Source organism: Vulpes vulpes, chromosome 8 (assembly GCF_048418805.1).
Source record: "Vulpes vulpes isolate BD-2025 chromosome 8, VulVul3, whole genome shotgun sequence".
Classification (NCBI taxonomy): domain Eukaryota; kingdom Metazoa; phylum Chordata; class Mammalia; order Carnivora; family Canidae; genus Vulpes; species Vulpes vulpes.
The window spans coordinates 51,849,614-51,855,982 of NC_132787.1; the positions used below are offsets into that span (position 1 = coordinate 51,849,614).

At 36.8% G+C, this 6,369-nt stretch overlaps 1 pseudogene; it reads right to left on the minus strand.

Annotated features, from left to right (window-relative positions):
• Positions 1-3,084: 3,084 nt before the first annotated feature.
• Positions 3,085-3,451, minus strand: LOC112907701 (SKA complex subunit 2-like; annotated as a pseudogene).
• Positions 3,452-6,369: the final 2,918 nt, after the last annotated feature.

Below are 6,369 nucleotides of genomic sequence, written 5' to 3' on the forward strand. Positions count from 1 at the left end.
AATATTTCTGGAGGGACATACTCCAGGGCTCCAAGATGAGGAATTGGGTGGCTCATACTATATACCATGCACATACGATGTACTAAAAAATTCTTTTTGAATACTAGATACATTTTCAAAATATTATTACTTTAAATTACTTTTAAAAAGTAACTCTCCTGAAAAAGTTCTATATTTAATAAATTTTACTACACGCCTGTTGTGTTTCAACCACTGTGCTAGATGCTGGGGACAGAATAGAGAATATGGTATGATCCCAGTTCTCATTTCGATTTTCCCAAATAATATGAAATGTAGCAATTTTAAAATATTTTTAGTTTCTAAATTTCTCTTGCCCCTGACCATACAATCGCAAATTGTGTGGAAGAAATGAGGGCATTTGTGTTGTTTCACATTTATTAGTGAACCAACATTGCAATAGATATCCTTGCACATATTTCTCTGAACACCTGTGGAAATGTTTTTGTGCAATATATTCCTCAAAATATTAAAAATATAAACATTGGGTTGTAGGATATAATCAGAATTTTAGTAGGTATTGCCAAATTACACACTAAAAAGTTTATTGCAATGTGCAAAATAGGTACAAAAATGCCTCTTTTTTCATAATGCTACATTGGTTCTTTTAATCTTTGAAATATTTGTCCAGCCAAAAGTAAAAAGCTTGCATTTCCCTAATTACTATGGTATTTAAGCTTCTACTGTCCGTATATCTTTTTCAGATTTATTGTACCTTTCCTTTCCCTTCTTTTTATTGGGCTATTCATCTCTTATTATTGATTTGAAATTATGTATATAAATATGTATATACACACATATATACACCCATACACACAGATATATTAACTACATATTTTAAATTTTATTTTATTATTTAAAAACTTTTTAAAATATTTTATTTATTTATTTGAAAGAGAGAGATAGAGATAGTGAGAGAAAGGACTATTGGGTAGGAGAGGGAGAAGCAGGTTCCCTGCCAAACAAGGAGCCCAATGCAGGGCTCCCTCCAAGGACCCTGGTTTCATGACCTGAACTGAAGGCAGACAGTCAACTGAGCCACCCAGGGGCCCCAACAATCTATTTTTACTTATAATTTTTGTGATACATGTTCTTAGTTCCTATCCTTTGCCACTCCCACTTCTTCACTTTTGAAATGGCTCTCTATCAACATCAGTTTCCAGAATTCAACCTCTCTTCTCAGCCCATTAACCACTTTCTAGCTTCTCTTGTTTCCCTAACCAGTCTCATCCTCTCTTCTGCATCTCTAGAATCTTCCATTCCCAAGATACTGATCTAATTTGTCAATCAGTTATCTAATTCTGGGTAAATTCCTCTATTTATTTCCTTTCCTCTAGCTTCTGAATGTTGGCAGAGAAAGAAATAACAATGCTCTGTAGTTTCATGAATGTTTATGCCCTCTTACTTAGGGGTCTCAGAGCATTAGACAATCTTTTTGTTACACATTTTTAGTCATACACTTCTCCAAGTTACCCACAGCTCTATAGCTAGAACCAACATCACTTTTACCTCTTATTCTTATTCTCAGCAGGAGTTTGACTTATTATTCATTGAGAATCAAAGCCACTGCACAGGAGTTGTCAACTTCTTTTTTTCCACTCCAAAATGTCTACACATTTTCTCTAGAAAGGTGCCTCGGTTTTTCTGAGAGTAATACTTCTACACACAGCCCTAACCTATCTCTTTGTCTCCCCCAGGACCAGTCTCACTTGTTTTCTTGGACATATATATTTTGTCTTTAATTTGTCCCTTTTCACAAGCTCAGTCTGTAGACATATTTTTCTATTCCCACCCCATCCTATCCCCCATCCCAGGTACCATTTGATTACATTCCCTTCACTGCCATATTTCTTGAAAAACTGTTGTATGCTATCTGCCTATATTTACTCACTTTCTATGCACTTCTCACTCCCTTGAACTATGGTTTCCACTCCATCTACTCACCTTAGATTTGCTCCTCATCTCTGTACATGTGATGCTGTTACCCAAACTCTTTTATTTTGAAACTCCTTTGGCTTCCATTGCTCTGCTCTTTCCAGATTACCTCTTCCTTCTGTCATTTGAAACTGGAATTTATCTCTCTTTTTCTTTTTTCTTTCTATCTTTTAATTTCCAAAGCATGTTCATTCACTTTGATAGTGTACATAACTATTCTTTTACAATGGGCCATGACATCTATATTATACCAACTATACAAAAACAGATGCAAAATAGTGTTAAGAAACTTCCTTGCCAGGGCAGCCCCGGTGGCGCAGCGGTTTAGTGCTGCCTGCAGCCTGGGGTGTGATCCTGGAGACCCGGGATCGAGTCCCACGTCGAGGTCCCTGTGTGGAGCCTGCTTCTCCCTCTGCCTGTGTCTCTGCCTCTCTCTCTCTCTGTCTCTCTCTCTCTCTCTGTGTCTCTATGAATAAATAAATAAAATATTAAAAAAAAAAAAAAAGAAACTTCCTTGCCAGGATGTCTGGGTGGCTCAGTGGTTAAGAGTCTGCCTTCAGCTCAGAGCATGATCCTGGAGTCCTGGGATGGAGTCTCACATCAGGCTTAAAAAACAAACAAACCAACCAACAACCCAACTTCCTTGTCTGAAATTATAAGACTAAGTGTGTGTGTACATATATTTTTAAAATCCTTTTAGGGATCCCTGAGTGGCTCAGCGGGTTTGGCGCCTGCCTTTGGCCCAGGGTGTGGTCCTGGAGTCAAAGGGATCAAGTCCCACCTCGGGCTCCCTGCATGGAGCCTGCTTCTCCCTCTGCCTGTGCCTCTGCCTCTCTCGCTCTCTCTCTGTGTATCTCATGAGTGGATGAATAAAATCTTAAAAATAGAAAATAAAAAAAAATCCTTTTATTCCCATTACATCCATTTGGCTGAACTTTATTAATTAATATCTGCTCTTCCTATGTTCTCTTTTCTTGTGAAAGACATCAATTATCTAGTCAGTAAAGCCAAATCTCCTTCTTCTTTGCCATACTCCCACCTTTAGTCATCAAGTGCTAACAAGGCACTTTCCTAATTTTTTCTGGAATGGATCTAATCTCCATGAGAGTTATCTTTTGCAAGTCCATTTCTTCATAAGTCTGACCTGTGAGATTTTAATTGCTCTTCTGCAGTTTTCTCTTCTTTAGTCCATGGTGACAACTCCAGGTCTGTTTGCTTTTGCAGTTTTCATATTAATGGTCATATTCTTAAGGACAGTAGCACAAACATAGTTCTTAGTCTCTTTCTGCTTGGCAGTAATTGGTTTAAAGCATGGATGCAAAGTTTTATATTGAGACTTTATTGCTAACAATTCCTTTAAGAGTGTAACTGGATTTGTCTTGCCTACTAAATCAGGATAATTAGTCTTCATTTCATATTCCAGCTTGTACTGAGTGTAATCCAGATCAGAGTTAGCTTTCTGGAACATCAGTCTCATCTAATTGACCTCTGCCTCCATCTTGAATAGTTGACATTCCTCAGACTCCTGAAACAGGCATTTCCTGAAGCATTCTTTGTGTCCTTTTGCTTGTATCTTTTAACTATGTTACTATCATTTTCTGCAACCACAGTCTCTTGCAGTTGTTGCGTAAGTTTAGGTCTAGATCCCAACCTCTCTTTGGGGCAGTTGCCCTGTGATTTCATGTGTTTAATAAGCATTTTTACCTGGGTGTCCCACCAACCAATCCAACAAACAAATTTCAATCAAACCTGATCTTCCAGTTAGCACCAGTTTCTGTTGATATCATCCAAAAGCCTTCTTTGACATCCCAACTTCTTTTCACTCCATATCCATACAATTCCACAGCAAACCTTGTTATTTTGTCACAACAATTAAGAAATCATTATCTGTTCGGTTTCATTGACCTATGTCTGATCTTTGTAATTGCTCCCCTGGATTTGTGCAGTAGCTATTTACCTAAGTGGATTTTCTCTTCTAGTCAACCACTCACCCCATAACCTGGATCACTCTTCCTTAAAATTTTAACATCAAAAAAAATAAATAAATAAATAAAAATAAAAATAAAAATAACATCCAGAAGTAGGGCTTCCAGAGAAAAGATGATTTTTAAAAATATAAATATTTCCTATGCAATATTTCGAACATACTTATACTAACAAAATCACTTGTTGTTTATCTGAAATTTATTTTATTTATTTTTATTTTTATTTTTTATTTTTTATCTGAAATTTAAATTCACTGGCCAACCTGTATTTTTATTTCCTAAATCTGGCAACTCTATCTGGAGACAATAAAACTGGTGCATTTGCAGACCACCATTTTAAATAATTTAAAAAACTGCCTTACCATCATGATTATGCTAAGGAAACTACTTGTAATACTTTAAAAATTAATGGTAATAATAGTAACTTTACTATTGCTAAGCTGAAACTGTACAGTAGGTCATTTCTTATTGTTTTTTTTAAAGATTTTATTTATTTGAGACAGAAGAGAAGCAAGGGGGAGGCGGAAGGGGAAGGGAGAAGGAGAAGCAGACTCCCCACTCATCAAGGAACCCAATGAGACCGGGCTAGATCTGAGGATCCTGGGATCATGACCTGAGCCAAAGGAAGACACTCAATCTACTGAGCCACCCAAGCCCCGCACAATAAATCATTTCTTCATCAACTTCTTAATTTTCATTTCTACTAAAATTAGGAAATCTGAATTCACAGCAGGTTTGTCGGGTACTGCAATGAGTTATGGCTACCAGATCATTCTGAATAGTTGGATCTAATGTGTATCTAGTACAGCAGATAATTTTTAATTGAAGGCAGCTTTCAGTAGTTTTCTAGATCCTATAGAAGGACACACAGCGACTTCAAAATTGAATGTTTCAAGTTGGGAGAGAACACAGTTGCATTTAATTGCATTGGTTACACTCACTTCTGAAAGCATTTTTCCCCCATTCAGCTTTGATGTGGTTTAAAATGTTCAATAATGTGTCATTCATTTTTTTTCTCTGATGAAGAAATAAAATTAATCATGTATTGGGAAATAATAAGCTCTTGGCAATCAAGGCATTTGCATAACAATCTGGTTTTCTTACAAAATCCTGATACTTTGATACTTTGTTCCCAAGATTAAAAATCATGGCATTTATCAGAATTGGCACCACAAAAGAGAAGTTCTCTCTTGATCTGAATCATGACAGTATGAACACTTCCAGAAAATTGTGCCCAAGAACGTAGAAAATCAATAAACACTAAAAATAAATGCACACAAATAGAGATAGCAAACTTCAGGTAACTATTTTTTTTTTCAGGTAACTATTTTGGATTGCAAATGAAGATAAATTAAATGTTCAAACCATCTAATTAGATAACTATTTGGAAACCAAAAAATCATGTCATTTAGAACTTGAAGTAATCAATTCAAGTTAATAAAAATAATGAAAACAGTGCTTGAAAAAAATACTTTTTGTTGGTATTATCTATATAGTAGAAAATTGATCTTTTACTCCAGCCCTTATTAAAAAACTTGTGAGAGCATCTTCTCCATTACTTGTCTCTTTACTTCACTGCAGGAAAAGCAGTCTTCTAAATTTACCTATTTCTTCTCAAAGATTATGCTTACTAGCTGCTATTTTACTATTTTTACAGTTTGTACTAATTTGTTCTATGCTTTATCAGAATCAGGAGGAAAACTCTTTGGCTACCAACTGTTCTCTGAATAAAACAGAAAATAGAGGGACGCCTGGGTGGTTCAGGGGTTGAGCTTCTGCCTTCGGCTGGGCTGGGTGGTGATCCTGGAGTCCCAAGTCCCGCATCCGGCTCCCTGCACGGAGCCTGCTTCTCCCTCTGTCTGTGTTTCTGCCTCTCTGTGTCTCAAGAATAACTAAATAAGATCTTTTAAAAATAAATAAATAAATAAATAAATAAATAAATAAAGCAGAAAATGGACTACATTTTGTTTATTGCAGGAATAATGGCTTTTGTACACCTAAAGCTACAACTCCTTCAGTGCTGATCTCAAGATACTTTTTTCAAACTTTCTCAGACATCATCAAATAATAATCATTATTATTTTAAACATTTATTTATTTTTTTTTAAATTTTATTTATTTATGATAGTCACACACAGAGAGAGAGGCAGAGACACAGGCAGAGGGAGAAGCAGGCTCCATGCACCGGGAGCCCGACGTGGGATTCGATCCTGGGTCTCCAGGATCGCGCCCTGGGCCAAAGACAGGCGCTAAACCGCTGCGCCACCCAGGGATCCCAAACATTTATTTTTTAAAAAGATTTATTTATGATAGATACACACACACACACAGAGAGAGAGGCAGAGACACAGGAGGAGAGAGAAGCAGGCTCCATGCCGGGAGCCCGAAGCGGGACTCGATCCTGGGACTCCAGGATCGCACCCTCGGCCAA